General features: G+C 37.8%; 1 protein-coding gene and 1 long non-coding RNA gene across 4 annotated transcripts in view; one reads left to right on the forward strand and one right to left on the reverse strand.

Annotated features, from left to right (window-relative positions):
- Nucleotides 1-17,600, forward strand: part of Mtus2 (microtubule associated scaffold protein 2) — a 567,575-nt gene that overhangs the window by 235,876 nt on the left and 314,099 nt on the right. The window lies entirely within an intron of this gene.
- Nucleotides 710-15,849, reverse strand: LOC125616102. The gene is made up of 2 exons (XR_007346730.1): nucleotides 2,516-15,849; nucleotides 710-1,445 (listed from the first exon to the last, which is right to left on the reverse strand). It is a non-coding gene; the product is annotated as an uncharacterized LOC125616102 (long non-coding RNA).

A 17,600-nucleotide genomic window follows, 5' to 3' on the forward strand; every position in this document is an offset into this window, starting at 1 on the left:
CCCCTGGATCTGAGGGGCAGGAGCCATTTGGGTCTCAGTGGTTCCATGTGAACTCTTTTCTCTATTCTTGGCTCAGGCTTATGCTTCTAGTTCAACCCTGCTGGGAAGAGCCTTTCAGAGTCATGTGCCTGTCTATTTTTTTTTTCAAAAATGGAGCAGACACAAAGAAATGAATTATGTTCACAGATTGTTAGAATTTTAAGGTATCTTACTGTCTGGGTCACCCTTCATTTCATAACTGGGCAAACTGAGGTCAGTGTGCCTTGCTCTGGGCTCTTGTTTCCTTTATAAAGCCGGGAGGACATATTCATAAACATCTTTCCTTTCTCTTAGTTAAGCAAATCCTGAGGTCAGAGCTGTCTTGAGAAGTCTTGTAGGCCAAACCTACCACTTCCCCACTTTCCCAGATTGTCAGCCAGCCCTGGGGTGAGCTCCCTAAATTGCTGCAAGCATCCTGTGGGCAAAGAAGCAACCCCTGAGGCTGGGCAGCTCTCATTGTTAGGAAGTGCTCCTAATGGGTTCAAGCTGCCTCCTTGTGATTTCTGCCCCCAGCTGCAATTCCTGAGGTTCCCACAGCACCTCTGGGAGCCCAGACTTCTCCTTCCTTTTCAGGTTCATCACTTGAAGATGATGAGGTTGGCCTGTTTAGAACATCAAATAAAATTTTAAATTATGCTAGTTAGTGTCCCACAGCTTTTTTAAAAAAAAAAATTTAAATTGAAGAGGAAAAAGCATTCTTGTAACTTAGAACTTTTAACTTTAAACTCAGACACAGGTCTGACCCAGTATATGGCTCCTAATTCTTTGATGGTTTTCAAAGAAGAAAGAAAAAAAATCCCAGATATACTTTAAATGACAAAAACTTAAAAAGGAAAACAATTGCCCTAGAGTTTAGGGTTGGTGACATACTATAAATTGAATTATACTTGGTTGCCAAATTAATCAATGATTAAGGATAGACTTGATTTGTCCAGTGAATAGGTAGGTATAATTTAAAGTCAAATCTTCCAGGTGGAGGAAAACTTGGAAGACAGAGTTTCATGAAGCAATCATTAATGGAAATAGATTCTATCACCCAAGGATAAAATAATTTATATAAAGGATCTATTTTGTTGTATATTCTGAATTGTGCCTGAATTATTGGGTGTTTAAGAAATGAAAATTCCTACCAGAAGAGTACATGCAGCATAGGATACTTGCAGCTGTCTTTTTCAATTTCTCTTCCTCTTTCTTTTCCCAAACACTGTTATATTTTCTCTTTGGGATTGTCTAAGACTAGCATCAATAAGACAAAGAATTTAAAAGGTATAAATGGAAAATTATTTTTTCTCTCCTATTCCTTTTCCTGGTCAGAAAATTAGTAGAATGATGGGGAGGCAGGGGACAGCTGGAGAAGAAGGAGGGGAGTAGTTTGCATAAATACTCAGGATGCAAGGATATGTGTTCTCAGATCTTGAAAAATGGTGTAGAGTTGAGGGTTGGAGGTGGAGGGCTAATTCCTGATGAGGACCATGAGGGAATTTCTTGAAGAAAGCTGAAAGTTGGGCAGTATTTGGGAGATAGAGATGGGTGATCTTCTAGAGGAGAGGCTATTGGTGCATCCGAAACCCACTGGAATTTAAGGAGTTGCCACCCCTGGTACAGCCTGGTGTTCAACATGATGCTATCTCACAACTACTAGGTACCTCTTTTTGAGCTCCCCACAGTTTGTTCTCAGAATGTGTCTATTCTGGTTCTCCAGTCTTCCCCTCGGTCATCTTATCTACAGTGGCAGCTCTTAGTACTTTGGAAGGGAATCTCATATCCATCTCTTCAGTGCTTCTTTGTAGAACCACTTACCTCCATTTCAAAGGATCAATCACACATTTCCAATCAGCTGACCCATGTATACCTTAGACTGATTTTTTTTCCACAAAATGAATTCTTTACTTAGTTTTACAAAAAAGCAAAAACAAAAAAAACCCCTCCTTTCAAAGTTTCTCCATGTTTTAAAGATACCTATGATCTTCTGACAACTGGGGCTGGACATTTCAGAGTGTACATTATCTTTTACCTGCTTTTGACTTTGTTTATTCAATAATCAATTCTTGTCAATTCTTTCTCTCGGGGATCTTTCTTTGCTTATCATCTTAGTTGAAATTTATGGTAGCTCTTGCCTCAGCAATTCCTGGCTCATCATACCCCAACGGACAGCCACAGCTAGCCAACTGGAGTTGTTCACATTTTTCTATGAGGGATTTTGGGTTTTTCTGTCTGTGGGCTTAGGTTTCAACCATGCTCTGTGAATGTGCTCCCCTCCCACCTCTGCCAGGTTCGTTCTCTCTCTCTCTTTAGAGTTCATCATCTTCAGGTGCATTTTAGATTCCTCAAAAAAGCCAGCCCAATGTGATCTCTTTTCTCCTGGGAACTCCTTGAACTCCTTGCTGGCATCACTTATCACATCAGCTATTGTAGTTAGTTTCTATATCCTCCATTCCCCTATAGACTGTAAACACTTTGAGCATAGGAGCTACACTTCATAATACTTTTAGTATCTGTCACCCCTAAAAGACAGTGCTCTTCACACTAGTAGAATTTTAAAAGAAGTCTTCTACCCATAGCAATATGTTCTCTCATGTAAGAATACGGGGTGGGGGAACTTTGGAAGAAATTTAAATAGTTTTCAGAATGGTTTGTGTTAGGAATACATTTTTACTTTATCCATGTATTTTGATAGTTGGCAAAGTTCATAATTACAGTTTTCACAATTTCTAGGATGTCTAAAATATTATTTTCATTAACTGTGGTATACCTATACATAATTTATACAAGTCAAAGAGTGAAAAAGACAATAGGTCATTTAAGAATAATTATATTTAGAAATACATTATAATATAGGCTGATCTGAGTCTCACAAATATCTAATAACCTGTCTCTTGCAGATAATCAGTCATTTGAAAAGAATTGGGCTAAAATTCTTACTGTTAAGGCTATTAAGGAGAGAATTTCAAAGTTTCCAGAATTAGAGGTCTAGATTCAGAAAGGTTCAATATCCTTATTAAATTCTAGAGTTTTATTTCTTGTTTTAATATTTAAATAAGTAGGTCTTCTTTTAATTATTGAATAGGATTTGGGTTCTGGAGATAATAATCTGAGGTGGAAAATTACTTGCTTCTTTGGAAGGTTAATCAATGAAAATGAGGGTTAATACGAAAGCTTTCTGCAATGTTGTCTCAGCATTTATACTCATTAATATTATAAAATGCATTTACATACATAGCTTGCTTGATTTTCTGTGTCTGATATGCATTTTAAGTAAGATCAGAGTTGACAAGAAGTGTTATTAATAACTCCTACAGAAACAGCCATTAACCTATCTCATGTTCCATTGGCAAAGAGGGAGTCATTATTTATTCATGGGAAAAGGAGCTGAAAGTGGCTTGGGAGGTCAGATTTCAGGGTAGCTATTGCCTGTTTGAGATTGCCCTTACTGGTGGCTTTGTTCATTCTTTTTCAAAACATTTAAACAATGATCAAGTCTACTCAGAGACAGGATGAAAGTGTGAAGTTGTTTTGTTTTGCCTTTAAGAAAGTTGACCATTTATGGTTGTAACATAAACTAAAAATTGGAGAAGCTTTTAAAAAAAATAGAAAAAATAACGTCTAGTTCAATGGCTGCTTTTTTTCTTGACTGTCCTGTTTTATGAAGATTAGCTTGTTCACTTTCTCTTCTGTGATTCTGCACACTTTAAGCATCTAAATACAAATGCTAAATACAAGCTCAGTGCTGAGACTACTCGACCCTGACACCAGGGTCCTTGCCCTTGTGTGGACCGGGGAGGTAAGATTGTGCACATAAACCTGTGCATGGAAATGTTAGCATATCTGTGTTAAAGACCACCCAGCGTCTGGAGTGCAGGGTGGGATGGGGAAGGACCTCACATCCTAAAAGGCCTTTCCAGGCTGACTCAGTGCTACTACATTATGTCTTTAGATTTGATTATTCTGTATTAGTTTCAGGGAATAACAACATTCTGAGTTTGCTATAAAGACAGATTTTTTGTCTTGCTGTACAGAAAAAAAATTCTAAGCATGGGACAGGATAGATAAAAAATGATTAGCAAATTTTTGAAAATCTTTGAAGCTGGATGACAGAACTCTGAGGGCTCATTCACACTTCACTTTAAAATTCCCGTAAGAAAGGTTAAAGTCTTACTTTCTCCCTGTTTGGGCTTTTATTTCTTTTGTTTCATTTATTGGATTTCATATTTTTGCATTTAAAAGATCTTAGATGACTACCTTCTTTTCTTCCCCACTTTTATTGTGATATAATGGACAAAAAATACTGTCTGTATTCTCAATGTACAATGTGTTATTTTGATATATGCATACACTGTGAAATGATTACTACAATCAAGCCCATTAACATATCCATCAGCACCCAGTTACCTTTTATGTACACGGAGGGAGAAGAATATAAGATGTACTCCGTTAGAAAATTTCAAGCACCCAATACAGTATTATTGACTATTAACCCCATGCTTCACCTTAGAATTACAGAACTTATTTCATTCTGCATAATTGAAATTTTGTACCCTCTGACCAGTATCTCTCCATTTTGGGGCCACAGGGTACTGGGGATTGAACTCAGGGGCAGTCAACCACTGAGCCACATCCTCAGCCTTATTTTGTATTTTATTTAGAGACAGGGTCTCACTTAATTGCTTAGCAACTCACTTTGCAGAGGCTGGCTTTGAACTCTCAGTCCTCTTGCCTCCGCCTTCCAAGCCTCTGGGATTAAAGGTATCCGCCACTGGGCTCACCAATATCTCTCCATTTTTAAGAGATGATACAGAATAATGGTGAAGGACATATACTCTGGAGACAGGCTGTCTGGGTTTACATCTTACCCCTGCAATTTACTAACTCTGTGGTTTTGTTCAAGTTACTTAACTTCTCTGTTCCTCTGTTTCCTAGTAAAATAACTTTATATACAAAGATATGAAAATAATGTACTCTATATGTGTCATAAGAATTGTAATGCAGTCCACTGTTGTGTATTTAAAAAATAAAATCAATTAAATAAAAAAATAGTAATATCAATAATAATGAAAGTGAAGTTTAAAACCATCAATGGGTTTGATGTGAACATTAAATGGAATTAATATGTGCAAAGTGCTTAGAAAAGGACTTTACACAATAACAATAATCTTTCTGAGGCCATTTCTATCCTTGGCCATGTGCATAAAGTCCAATGTTGAAGATTTAAAAGCTTATTTGAAAACGTGGTCGAGTTGCATGAGAAGTATCTGTGGAGGGTAAGGAAAATAGTTGTGATAACATTTAATTCAGGGAGATGACATCCATTCCAGTTCTAAAGTTTTATGATCACCTCTCACATGTTTTCTGAGTATTGAAAACATGTATCACTTATGAGACATAAAGATAGACGTTGATAAGTTGATTTTCATGGGAACCTCCGACTTCTGGACAATGAACTTGTGCTTGTTTGGACAGTTATAAGATAAAGGCAAGGAGAGTTGTGTTTCTGTTTTATTGAGGGCTGTGCCAGGTCTGTAGCACATTATCATTTAAGGAAATACATTCAACTGGGCTTCCCTTTAAATGAAACATATTCATTTGGGGTGACTAATACATCGCACATTAATCTCAGCTGATGGCATTTAAAACTTGTGCTCAAAATAGAACTGAGACTTTGGATCTGACTCTGTTTCTGTGCCTTCCCAGTGCCTGCTGGAAAAATGAGAACATTTGATTTCACAGTATGAGAAGGGCTTCACACGGCTCCACCTTGTGCTAGAGTCTAATTTCCATTGTACTAGGGTTGGCTTTGTTGAATATCTCAATCCAATTAGGGTGGGTGGGGAAAAATGAAGGATGTGAACAAAAACCAAAATAAGGATCTGATTTTCTCTGGAAATGAGGAAGTCAAACAAATGTCACTGATGGATTTAAGTATCTAGTTCCTGAATCTGTAATTATGCAACTTAAAGTATTCTTTATAAAGCAAAAAATAGAATCATTTTCACTGAATCTTGCTGATAACTTTCCCAATGATTCCCAACATTCAGTTCTCTTCTTCCTCTTTGCTTCCTTCACATACATTTACAAAGGAGAACATGGTTCTGCCCCCCCCCCATATTATTTATCATTTTGTACAAGTGAAAATAATTTCTTTATTGTATAAGTATCACTTATCCTTCTCCCACTCAGACATCTGGGTGAAATTATTAGAAATCACATTGTCCCTGTAGAGATTTGTATGGCATATAAATGTTATATTTTGTCTTGTTGTAGCTCACTTAAGATGTTTAATGAAGAAAGGATACATCCCCTGAGCTATGGATATTTCTCTAGCTAAGATGAGAAAATAATAGTTAAGATGAGCTATGGGATAATAGTTAAGATGAGGCCATACTTGCATACATGGCATGTATCAAAACCAGAAATAGTAGGAGAGTTTATAAAAAGTCAGTTTAACCTCACTGGACTCAGATATTGCTATAATTGGATAAGTGTCCTCCAAAGGTCATGTGTTAAAGGCTTGGTCACCAGCTGGTAAGATATTGGGAAGTGGTGGAACCTTTCAGAACTAAGGCCTAGTGGAAAGCAGTTAGGTCACTGGGGACATGCTCTTGAGGGGATGTTGGGATCCTGGATCTTTCCTGAATCTGTTTGCCTCCAACTACTATGAGGTGAACAGGCTCTTCACCGTGTGCTCCCACCATGATGTGTTGCCTCACCAAAGGCCCAAAGCAACAGGGTCAAGAGATCATGGATGGAAACCTCTGCAACCATGGCCCCAAATAAACCTTTCCTCCATTTTCATGTTTTTTATCAGCTGTTTGTCCATGCAATGGAAAGCTGACCAAGAGAAATATTAACTATAAAGTTGGGAAGGATTAGGTTAAATGTATTGACTACTTTGGCCTTTAGAGACTTTATACCGTAAAACTTAGGAAATCATTATGGTCTTAAGTAAGGAATAATCATAATTCTATTCAGAGGAAAATCAACATGATAATGGTGAGTAAAGTTTGGAGACAGGAAACTGGGTACCAGAAGACATGGTTCTGCCAACATTATGGATGTTTCCCGTTTGAGCCAGACATGACTTTTGTTCTTTTTGTTCATGTCACACTGAGATGGAAATTTTAGAACACTAACAGACAGACAAAAAAAAAATACAGTCCAAAGATTTTACTGTCCCAAATGTTTTCTATAAAATGCAGGGCCAGAGCCATGAGATATTTGGAAATTACTTACTTGCCCTACCCTCTACCTGATGCTGGGCATCTTGGATTACTGGCTCAAAGTCAGAGCTGAGAAAAGGAGGTATGAGGAAGGGACAGGGAGTAAAATGGGTCTCCAGACTTAACAATTAAGTCACTGGTAGCTTTGAAGTGAATTTTAACAAAATGTAGAAGGACAGAACTCGGGTAGTAGGGGGGCAAAGGAAGATAAAGGTGAGAATATAGACGACAGATGAGAAGTTTGGTGGAGGGAAAGAGAAGGATCTTGGAGGACTCAGTAGAGTTGTAGGAAAAGTTGTTTTATGTTCAATTTTTGCAACGTTTCTAAAGCACATATAAGAATGTTTATGCTTAGAAGTAGGATCTGGTAGCAAGAAATCAAAGACATTAAAGATGAAAATAAGTGAGGACAGTAGGTAGAGCAATGAAATGACAATAGGTGAGACATAAAGAAAGGGATAAAAGATGAGTATAGAGAAATTTTGGATAGAAGACCATATTAGGTGACCTTATTTATCCCAAGTAACTCAAAAGTAGGGTTGTTACAAAGAACAAACATGATGGAGTTGGGGTATGGGGTTGCATTAAGTAAAAAGCTGTAATGGTTGCTTTGAGCAGTATACTCCAAGTCAGTGAGGTGAATGGGAGAATTGCAGAGTTGATGAAAGACCCGCTTGAGGTCAGAGATCATGATTTTTTTAAATTAGGAATAATATAACAGATTCTAGGACTTTGTCTCATGATGTGGGAGACCATACTTCTTTTTAGTTATTACATCGATTATACTATAAATTATAACAATTAAAAATCCAGAGTGAAAATATAACATTTCTCAGGATCTTCCATAAAGTAGTAATTAAATACAACATCATGGAAGCCAAGGTGCTGGTGGAGGGAGCCTTGAGCCCTCTCTGGTTTCTCCCCTTCCCTGTTCAATCTCACCAAACAAATCCCTAGGGGACCCCATGGAGCATAATTCAAAATCGTTGGTTTTATGGCAAGCATGCCCAATTGATTCAAGAATTGGAGAAAGAACTTATTTCTTTTGTCAGAAGAGTAAATTCTCTTCTAAAATTTAAACTCCTAATGTTATTATCAATTAAGACATTTTCATTAGTACTTGTTGGCAGGAAGGATGTTGTGTGTTTCTAGATCAGCTGAACTTGGTGGAATTTCCTGCAGTTATAAAATGTTCTGTATCTTGTTCTTGGTACTGTAACTACTAATCACGTGGGCTATTGAGCCATTGAAATGTGGCTAGTGGAACCAAAGAACTGAATCCTCAATTTCCTTTACTTTGAATGACTTACATCTAAATAGCCACATGTGGCTAGTTGTTCCCCTGTTAGACAGTTCTGGATTATATTATCAGTTAGGATTTCCTAAAAGACAAATAATACTTCTAATCATAATATCTGTTAAGATTAATAACAGGTATTTCCTCCTTTGTTTGGAGAAGTTTCACATGAATCTTTCATGATTTCAGGATCCTAGATTGATGACACAGAATTCATTAAGACCTCAATTTGTTCCCTTTAAATCTTTCCATATGGGTTAGGGCTGAGGAGACTCTTCTAAAACCATAGATATTGTCTCTATTCCTTTTTGGTTGTTTAGTAAGTTCATAAAATTTATTATAAGACTAGGTCACAGAAAATGGAGTAAATCATCCATAGCAGCAGGGAAGAGGGCCAACATCTTCATATATAAGAAGAGCAGAATAAATATAATTTAACATTTTGTTCAATATACCTTCATGGAGTATAAACATCATAACTTAGTTCTAACTCTATCGAGGTACAGTTGGAAAATACCAAACTAGAAGGAAAAAGGTGGGAGAAAAAGAGAAATATTGGAAGTCAGAGGAAAGATGGAAGGGGAGGTTCAGGTGGTGGGAAACAACTGAGAAGGAGGTCCACAGCCTCTTTCTGGATTTCTTGATGACCCCTCCCCAGCTGCTCTCCTGTCCTACCCTCCCCAAGGCAGAGACCCAAGAAGAAAGAGACAAAACTGAAGTATGAGCTAAAGGTGGCCCTTTGGTTCTCTCGAGAGGCAGACATTTGTGTTTTCAGTTAATAGAGATGCCAGACTGCTGCTGGGGTACTCTTCAAACAAACAGAAAATCTGAAATGGGTGCTTATAAAGTAAAAGAAAACTTTGGTCCTGTGAAATGCACATCTTACCCCTTGAATGTGCCTTCCAGATGAGGGAACCATTCAATCACTCAAAGTACCTTTTTTTGTACTTCTTGAGGGAGAGCAGCCCGAGTGGAAAAGAGGAGACACAGAGTAGGAAAGAAGTGAACCTAGAGTTCTCTCTGCTAGAGGCTACTGCTGCTGAAATGAAATATTATAGCCTTTGCAACCAAGAATGTCTAGATCTCATTACTCTTGTAAAGCAATTAATACATCTGTTCAACCAATGGGCACCAAAAATTGTACCTGGTGAGTGTGACAACTTCTCAGTGCTAAACAGACACATTTTAAGGAATGTTCTTGTACAGTTGAGGGTGCGCAGGTTTCATGTGTGTGAGTTTTTTGTTGTTGATTTCAGTAAAAGAGCTTCAGTAATTGGCATTTGAATATCAAGGAGCGCTGCGTGCATGTGTGAATTTGGCATTGAAAGTTGGCATCTGAAAGTTTCTTTCCAGCCACGTTGTCAGGATGATTTTGACCAGGCGGCTTGTCAACCAGTCGCAGGGTAACCATAACCAGCATTGTTAAACACTAGGCATTGCTCTTTATTTTCCTTTAGATTTAGTTCATCGTATTTATTTTCTATGTGGAATTAAACTGAAAACTTCTAAAAAGAAAAATAACTAATATAAATATTGGAAAAAATGGTTTGCATGAACTGAAGATAATGTGTCTTTTATATCTTTGTATATAAAATGTATAGAATGCATTTCTTGCAATTGTATATGAGAATTTCTTGTACTGGTTTCCTCTTCCTGCTTTAAGTTAGCAAGGTGGTGAAGTATAAAGAAGGAGAGTTGGACTATAGCCAGGACTACTGGACCCTGGTACTAATAAGCTCTGTGGTGTTGGACAGGTTAACTGATTTGTTTGGACCTCAGGTTCTTCATTGGTGAAAAGAGGTGTTTGGACTCAGTAATATTGAACACTCTTTCCAAGTGGTTCTAACACACACACACAAGTCCCATAAAGGTTAAGCTGAATGTCAGGATGTGTGTGTTTATTCTACTTACTGCTTATGGTGCCAGATCAGAGCATGATATCAACCAGAACAACCAGGCATTAGGGGGTTATTACTAAATCTTTTCTGTGTTGATGGGTAGATATGTGTGAATACTGTGCTGTTTTAACTTGGAGCACACGGAGACATAAATAAAATGTAATCCAGCCTTCCATAAATCTGCCTCCATGCCTGACCCACCAGGCCCCACCATTTCAGCTGTGTGAGGGCTGCGTGGTATTCACCTCAGATAGATGCTCGTCAAGCAATTCAGGACTCTGTGAAGATAACAGGGATACATGGGAAAAAAGCTCAACCTACAAGATAGAATTATATGCATTTACTATACATTATATTTATCCTAAATATGTTCAACAAACTTGGATCTATGGTAGGTCTGGATGTAAATGTCTAGTTCTTTCTAGGAACTGGTGTGAAACCTCTCACAGTATATCTGAGACACCGAGATCTTGCTTTCTTACATTAAGACCCTTAGTCCATGTTGTGTTTGTGTACTAATTCAAAGCTGCATTCCAGTCCAGCATTTCTTCACCGTATTGCTGAGTTGGGTTACTTCTTCCAAAAAGTTCTTAGAAATTCTTTTGCTTCCTTTCCTTTTCTACATGAGAGCACTTTTCTAGTGTCATGGAGCTTTCTCTAGCTTGAGTATTATGTTTCCTTTCTATGTAGTGTGGTCCTGTGAACAAAAATGAGATATTTTATAATCCTCTTCTTATATAGGTTCTTAATATGGGTGTAAAGTTAAGATGAAGTTTTCTAGAAGCAGTGCTGTGGCCTCAGTGTTTGGTGTCTCCCTGCCTGCTGCCAGGATTGGGACCTCTGCTTAAGTACATCTGCCCTAGCCTAACTAGCCTCAGGGCCCAACCTTAACACCAGTGTGTGGTCATGGAGAACCACTTGCAGCTCAGAGCTGTGAGAGAGTATGAGCCTGCTCTCCCTCATCCTTTTATAACTTCCGTGGCCATGTTATGTCAGCACTCTCCCCACCCACTCTTTAGTTTTAATTGTTGGCTACTAAACATATGTCTGTGGTTACTTGGGCTTCCTCAATCACATTCCTGTGTGTGTGTGTGTGTGTGTGTGTGTGTGTGTGTATGAGTGTGTGGACATGAAGTTTGCCCCAGTGGAGATGAAGTCTTCCCACCTCCACCTCTCACTCTTGCCAGATACAGGCTGCCTTCTGTATTCATGGGTTCTGCATCTGCAGAGGCAACCAAACTTAGATCAGAAATATTTTTTAAAAATTGTATCTGTACTAAACATGCCCTGACTTTTCTTTCTTGCTATTTTTCCCTAAACAATGTAAAGCAAACAACTATTTACCTAACATTTCACAGTATCCTGTAGTAGAGTCATCTAGAGATATGATTTAAATTGCACATACGAATGTGCACAGACTCTATGCATGCTTTGGTATCTCCAGGGGTCCTGGAACCAGTACCCAGTGGATACTGAAGGATTTATGGTAGGAAGCAGCCACCCTAGGATCTCCCACATAGCCACTCTGACAGAAATCTGAGGCTTGAATCCTCTTCCTAGCACTATTTATTTGAAGCTGTGTGTGGCAGGGAGTTGACATGCCAGACAGCTGCAGCCGTCAGCTGCCAACACCCATTGATTCTGACCCCTTTGATTAGAAAATGAAAAATGCCAACACATCTTGGGTGCTGTCAGCCGCAAGGCATGCCTCTAAAGTTGGTGTCGATAGAGGAGACTTCTGTTGCCACCAGTAAGGTTTGTTAATGAAGGCAAATGAGCCTGGATAGACCCTGTCACAATGGTTTCCCTGAAGAAATTGGCTAATTAAGCTGGAGGTCAAGGAGCAGCTGTTGTTTCAAGCAGGTGCTATTAGTTTGTGTCTGATAGTGGCTCTAAAAGCGCATGAGAAATAGAAAAGATGTGCTCACTGACCGGAGACCGGTTACTTGTCCAGGAACTGTAAATTGTCTTTGAATAGTCCTTTACACCTCTCAGGCAACCTTTACCTTCTGCACCGGCTCCTTCTTCACATGTCTTTAGCTGTGTGGTTCTTCCAAGAGCCCCTGATCACCATCACAGGAGGCTAGAATGTAGATGTACCTTAGATATTATTCAAATGATCATGATCATTCCACAGAAGAGGAGATGGGTAGAGAAGAGGTAAGAAGACTTGTCACCATCTAGGGGGAGTCAGTAATGGATCCAGGCTGTAATGTCCTCTCACATCCCCATCCCATGACACACACCAGGGTGAGAGGCACAAAACACACCTCTGGGGTTCATTGAAGGGAGGTATACTTGTTCTGTGGGTAGGTTGAACCTCAGCGCGAGGGGATTCCATGTTGACATAAATTGATAACCACTAGATTCTCTCTTTCCCATAATATTCCTTTTTCAGCTGCTCTAAATATGGAAACCCATCCACTAATAGCATGTGGATATTGGCTCAAGATCCTGAAGAGCCATCCCTAGAGGACAGGGGGTGAGGGTGTGTGGTGAGCACAGAAATCAGCAGGAGCTATGATCCTTCACAAAGACTCCAGAGAGGCAGTGAGGTGGTTGAGCGGTGTTTGAGGGTTTAGGAGGGCAGATAGCCAGGTACTGTCCTGGGCTATCACCCTGGATTAATCATATAGTCCTTCTGGGTGCTTAGTGTCTTCCCTATAAAATTAGGGGTTAGGGTAGTGTTTTCCAAGATTCCTTCATGGATCCTAAGTCTCTGGTCCCATGACTTCAAAGCAGAGGGTTCTCTGAGGTCCCAGCACTCCTAGAACACAAGTTTTCTCCTTTTCATGTCTTATAAACTATCAGGAGAAACTGCTTATATTTTCTATATTTTTAAAAATCACAATTAGAGGACATAAAAGTTATTTTGTGAGTGTGTGTGTGTATATATATATATATACACACACACACACATATAATTTCAATAAAAACTGATCTCAGGACTGTATACCTTAAGCATACAAATATTACATTTTTCCATTTAAGAAAATTTAAGCCCTTTTGATAATGTAGTCATGTACCACATAGCTACATTACTGTCACGGATAAACTGCATATGTGACAGTAGTCCCATAAGATTGGAATGGAGCTGAAAATCCCTATCACCTAGTGAAATGCTTGTGGAGGTATTGGGGTAAACCAACCTATTGCACTCCCAGTCATATTGAAGCATATTATACATAATTTTATACAGTATATAATACTTGATAATATATGATTATGATAGTGGTTTATGTATTTTTTTTTTGTGTGAGAGTTTTATGTCACTGTAAACCAAAATACCCAAGAAGAAAATCTTAGTAGAGGGAAAGTTTATTTTTGCTTACAATTTTAGAGCTTCAGTCCATGGTTGGTCAACTCCATACCTGAAGTGAGGCAGAACATCATCGCAGATTAATGTGGTGGAGGAAAACAGCTCAGGACATAGCAACCAGGAAGCAGAGAGAGAGAGAGAGTGAGCACTCCAAGGATAACATCTAAAACCCAAAGGCATACCCCCAGTGAGCTGTTTCCTTTATCCACACTTTACCTACCTATAATTATCACTCAGTTAATTCATATTAGTGGATTAATCCACTGATAAGGTTATAGCTCTCATGATCGAATTGTTTTACCTCTGAATATTCTTGCATTGTCTCACAGATGAGATTTTGGGGGACACCTCATAACATGTATTCACTATACTATACTTTTCACCATTATTTTAGTGTGTTCTCCTTTAAAAAATACTTTAAATAAATATGCCTTGTGATGCTGGCAGCAGCCTCATTAATCTTGCATTTATAGCATTTCATGATTGCATTATTCTCACTTGTGTTTGACTTGATCTCTTGTTGTTTTGCTCATCATGGCTCTGAGAGCAACAGGTCATACAGCTGTGGTAGGTTTGTGTAAATACACACTGTGATATATTCCTGTGATGAAATGACACACAAGGACTGTGTTACTAAGAGGATCTAATCCTGAGTCTCATGAATGTACCTCGGGCCAGTTTAGCTGAGGAATAAATTCTCTAAAACTAACTTAAGAAATCTAAGTGGTGGTAAAGTTAGATTGATTCCATATAGTTTATTTGGTGCTCTACCTTGTGTGAACTTCATGCAAAGAAATGACCTAAATGACCTAGTACAGGACAGAAAGTAGTTAGATATTTAATGTTACAAATTATGAATTTAAGAAGTATGTATGACAAAATGTTTTTATACATTCTTTTATGAAATATTTAGCAAGATACGTCTTATAAGATTTAGTAATTTAAAAACTTTGGTTAAGTTTTATAACTTAAAAGTTTAATATGTACGAATTTTATGTTTACATTATTGAGGTAAAAATTTAATTAAAGTATATGGGAAAATTGGCAACAGAAGGAAATATCCTTATTTCTAATCTACCCCCATACCCCCACCTCTGAGCCCTGACTTGCCTATTATAACTGAAGACAGATTGTAGTCTAACACCAGCAAGTGCCCTCCAGCTTGCTACTGTAGTGGCTTGTCTAGTTTTCAAACACGTGACTGTAGAATTTCATCCCCCCAACATTCTGTCTGTAGTGAGAACTTTAGGAGATGAAGCAAATTCATAAAGACATGCAATTAGCAAGTGTCAGAAGATGCCTGAATCATGACTGTGGAGTTTGGGAATAGCCACATCAATCTTATGAAGGTTGGGAATGAGACAAGGAAATCTTCCTTCATCAGTATTAATTCTCTTGTTTTAAAAATGCTGGAGAATTCCAATTAAGTAGAAGAAAGCAATGCTATAAACATTGTAAAGGAAGAGGCTAACTGTTAAAATCATTTTGATATAAGACACTGCTTATGGAAAATCAAAGGAACTCAAAAATCTAAAATCAGTAACTAAGAAGCCCATTTGCAATATATAGAATAAAATAGTAGTAGTCTTTCTGTCTGCTAAAAGAGAAGGTTGGGTGGGGGAGCCCCAGATAACAGCAACAAAGAAAAAAAATCCAAAAATTAAACTAGATATGGTTCAGGACTGCTAAGGAAACTGCAGAAATGTGCTGAGGGATGGAATTGAAGATTCACATAAATGAAAATACACCAAGTGTCTGGATGGGAAGATTCAAAATGGTAAAAACATTGAATCCTTCTCCATGAACCCAAGAAGGTGTTTACTGTGATGTCAATCATAATCTCAGCAGGACTTGACAAAAAGATTCATCCAAATAAATAAATTTATAAAAATTATCAGAGAATATTCGAAAACATAAAGTAATTAAGAGATATTTTCCACTCCAATTTGAAGTATATTGTAATATTTGGAATTATTACAGTACACACGTGCATGTCAATGGAGTGAAATAGAAGATCAGAAATAAGCCAGTCAACCAATCAAGACAGCCAATCTCTGTGTATTATATATGCTGTAAATATATATATATGTGTGTGTGTGTGTGTATGTATATACATATTATATGCATATTTAATATGGAAAATGCAGATTTTTAAAATACGTATAATTTAGAAAAAAGTAGTTAGATCTCTATCTCCTATCATACAATAATAAATGACTTTAAGATGAATTATAAGTATAAACTAAAAACAAAAATAAAACCAGAAAACACTGAATACAGGTTTTCATATAATCTTAAGATAGAGTAAGGTCTTTCTAATCATGACACCAAAATAGAGGCCATAAGAAAAAAGATTAAAAAATATTTCAAAAACGTTAATTTACATTAAAAGATGAAAAAGTTCTTTTCAATTTTTTTCAACCCAAATAAAAATTAAAGCTTCCATAGGTGATAAAATATTACAAAGCACTGGGTGCTGTGGCACATGCCTGTAATCCCAGAGGCTCAGGAGGCGGAGGCCGGAGGATTTCGAGTTCAAAGCCAGTCTCAGCAAAAGTGAGGCACTAAGCGACTCAATAAGACCCTATCTCTAAATAAATAATATAATATATGGCTGGGGACGTGGCTCAGTGGTCAAGTGCCCCTGCGTTCAATTCCTGGCATCCCCCAAAAAACATATTATAAGGAAAATAATAAAGTGGGAAGCATTTATAATTTTTTGAACAATTATTACTATCCCTAGCATGTTAGTCAGGATTCTCCAGAAAAACAGAAACAGTAGGATATATATAAAATGAGATTTATTATAAGGTATTGGCTCACACAGTTATGGACTGAGAAGTCCTACCATCTGCTGTGTGCAAGCTGGAGATAAGCGGAAAAGCTGGTGATGTAGTTTGAAGACCTGAGACCTGAAGAGCCAGTTAGATGTCAGTCCAGGACTCAAGTCCTGTGAACCAGGAGCACTGAGGGCAGGTAAAGATGGGCGTTCTAGCTCAACTGGGGACGTGAGAGCAAATTCAGTCTTCCTCCATCTTTTTTGTTCTGTTTAGACCTTCAGAGGATTGAATGATGCCCACACACATTGAGGAAGGCAGACCATACTCCGTCCATTAATTCAAATCCTAATAACTTCTAGAAACTTCCATAGACACATCCAGAAAATGTTTAACCAGATATCTGAGTGTCCTATGGCCCAGTTGTTGACCAAATAAATCATCATGCCTCACATATAAAGAACTGTTACAAATCAGTAAAAGTACACGAAACCAACTGTGTTCAATAGGTAAGACGGGCAGAGGAGAGAAATGGACGTTCAATGAGAACAGTGAAGCCAATGTCTAACCAATTTATGGTAATTTTACCATCATTATTTGTATAATAAAGCCAATTAAATATGATATTTTCTCCTGTTAGATTGACAGAGATTAAAAAGGATTATGAAAGAGTATTGGTGACTACATGGGAAACTGGGCAGTCTCACATACAAAGGTCAAATTCACAAACTGGTGCGGTATTTAAGGAAGATTCTTTAGTAATATTTTCAAAGAAAACCTTAATATTATGAATACCTTGTTTTTAAGAAATTCTATGTGAGAGATTGTCTTGAAGGAGTAATCAAACTGTTGTATCTAAACAATGCTCCTTCATTCTTATTTTAATGGTAAAATATTACAATGGCTGAAGACTATGAGAGAATATTTGATTAAGCAAAATCTGATATATCCACATAATTGAATACTATGAACCCTTAAAAATGGCGATGGAGGTGTGTATTTATTCACAAAGGTCCATTATTTAAATGGAAAAATCAGAGCAGTGTGTATGTATGA

Source organism: Marmota marmota, unplaced genomic scaffold, assembly GCF_001458135.2.
Source record: "Marmota marmota marmota unplaced genomic scaffold, marMar, whole genome shotgun sequence".
NCBI classification, from domain to species: Eukaryota; Metazoa; Chordata; class Mammalia; order Rodentia; family Sciuridae; genus Marmota; species Marmota marmota.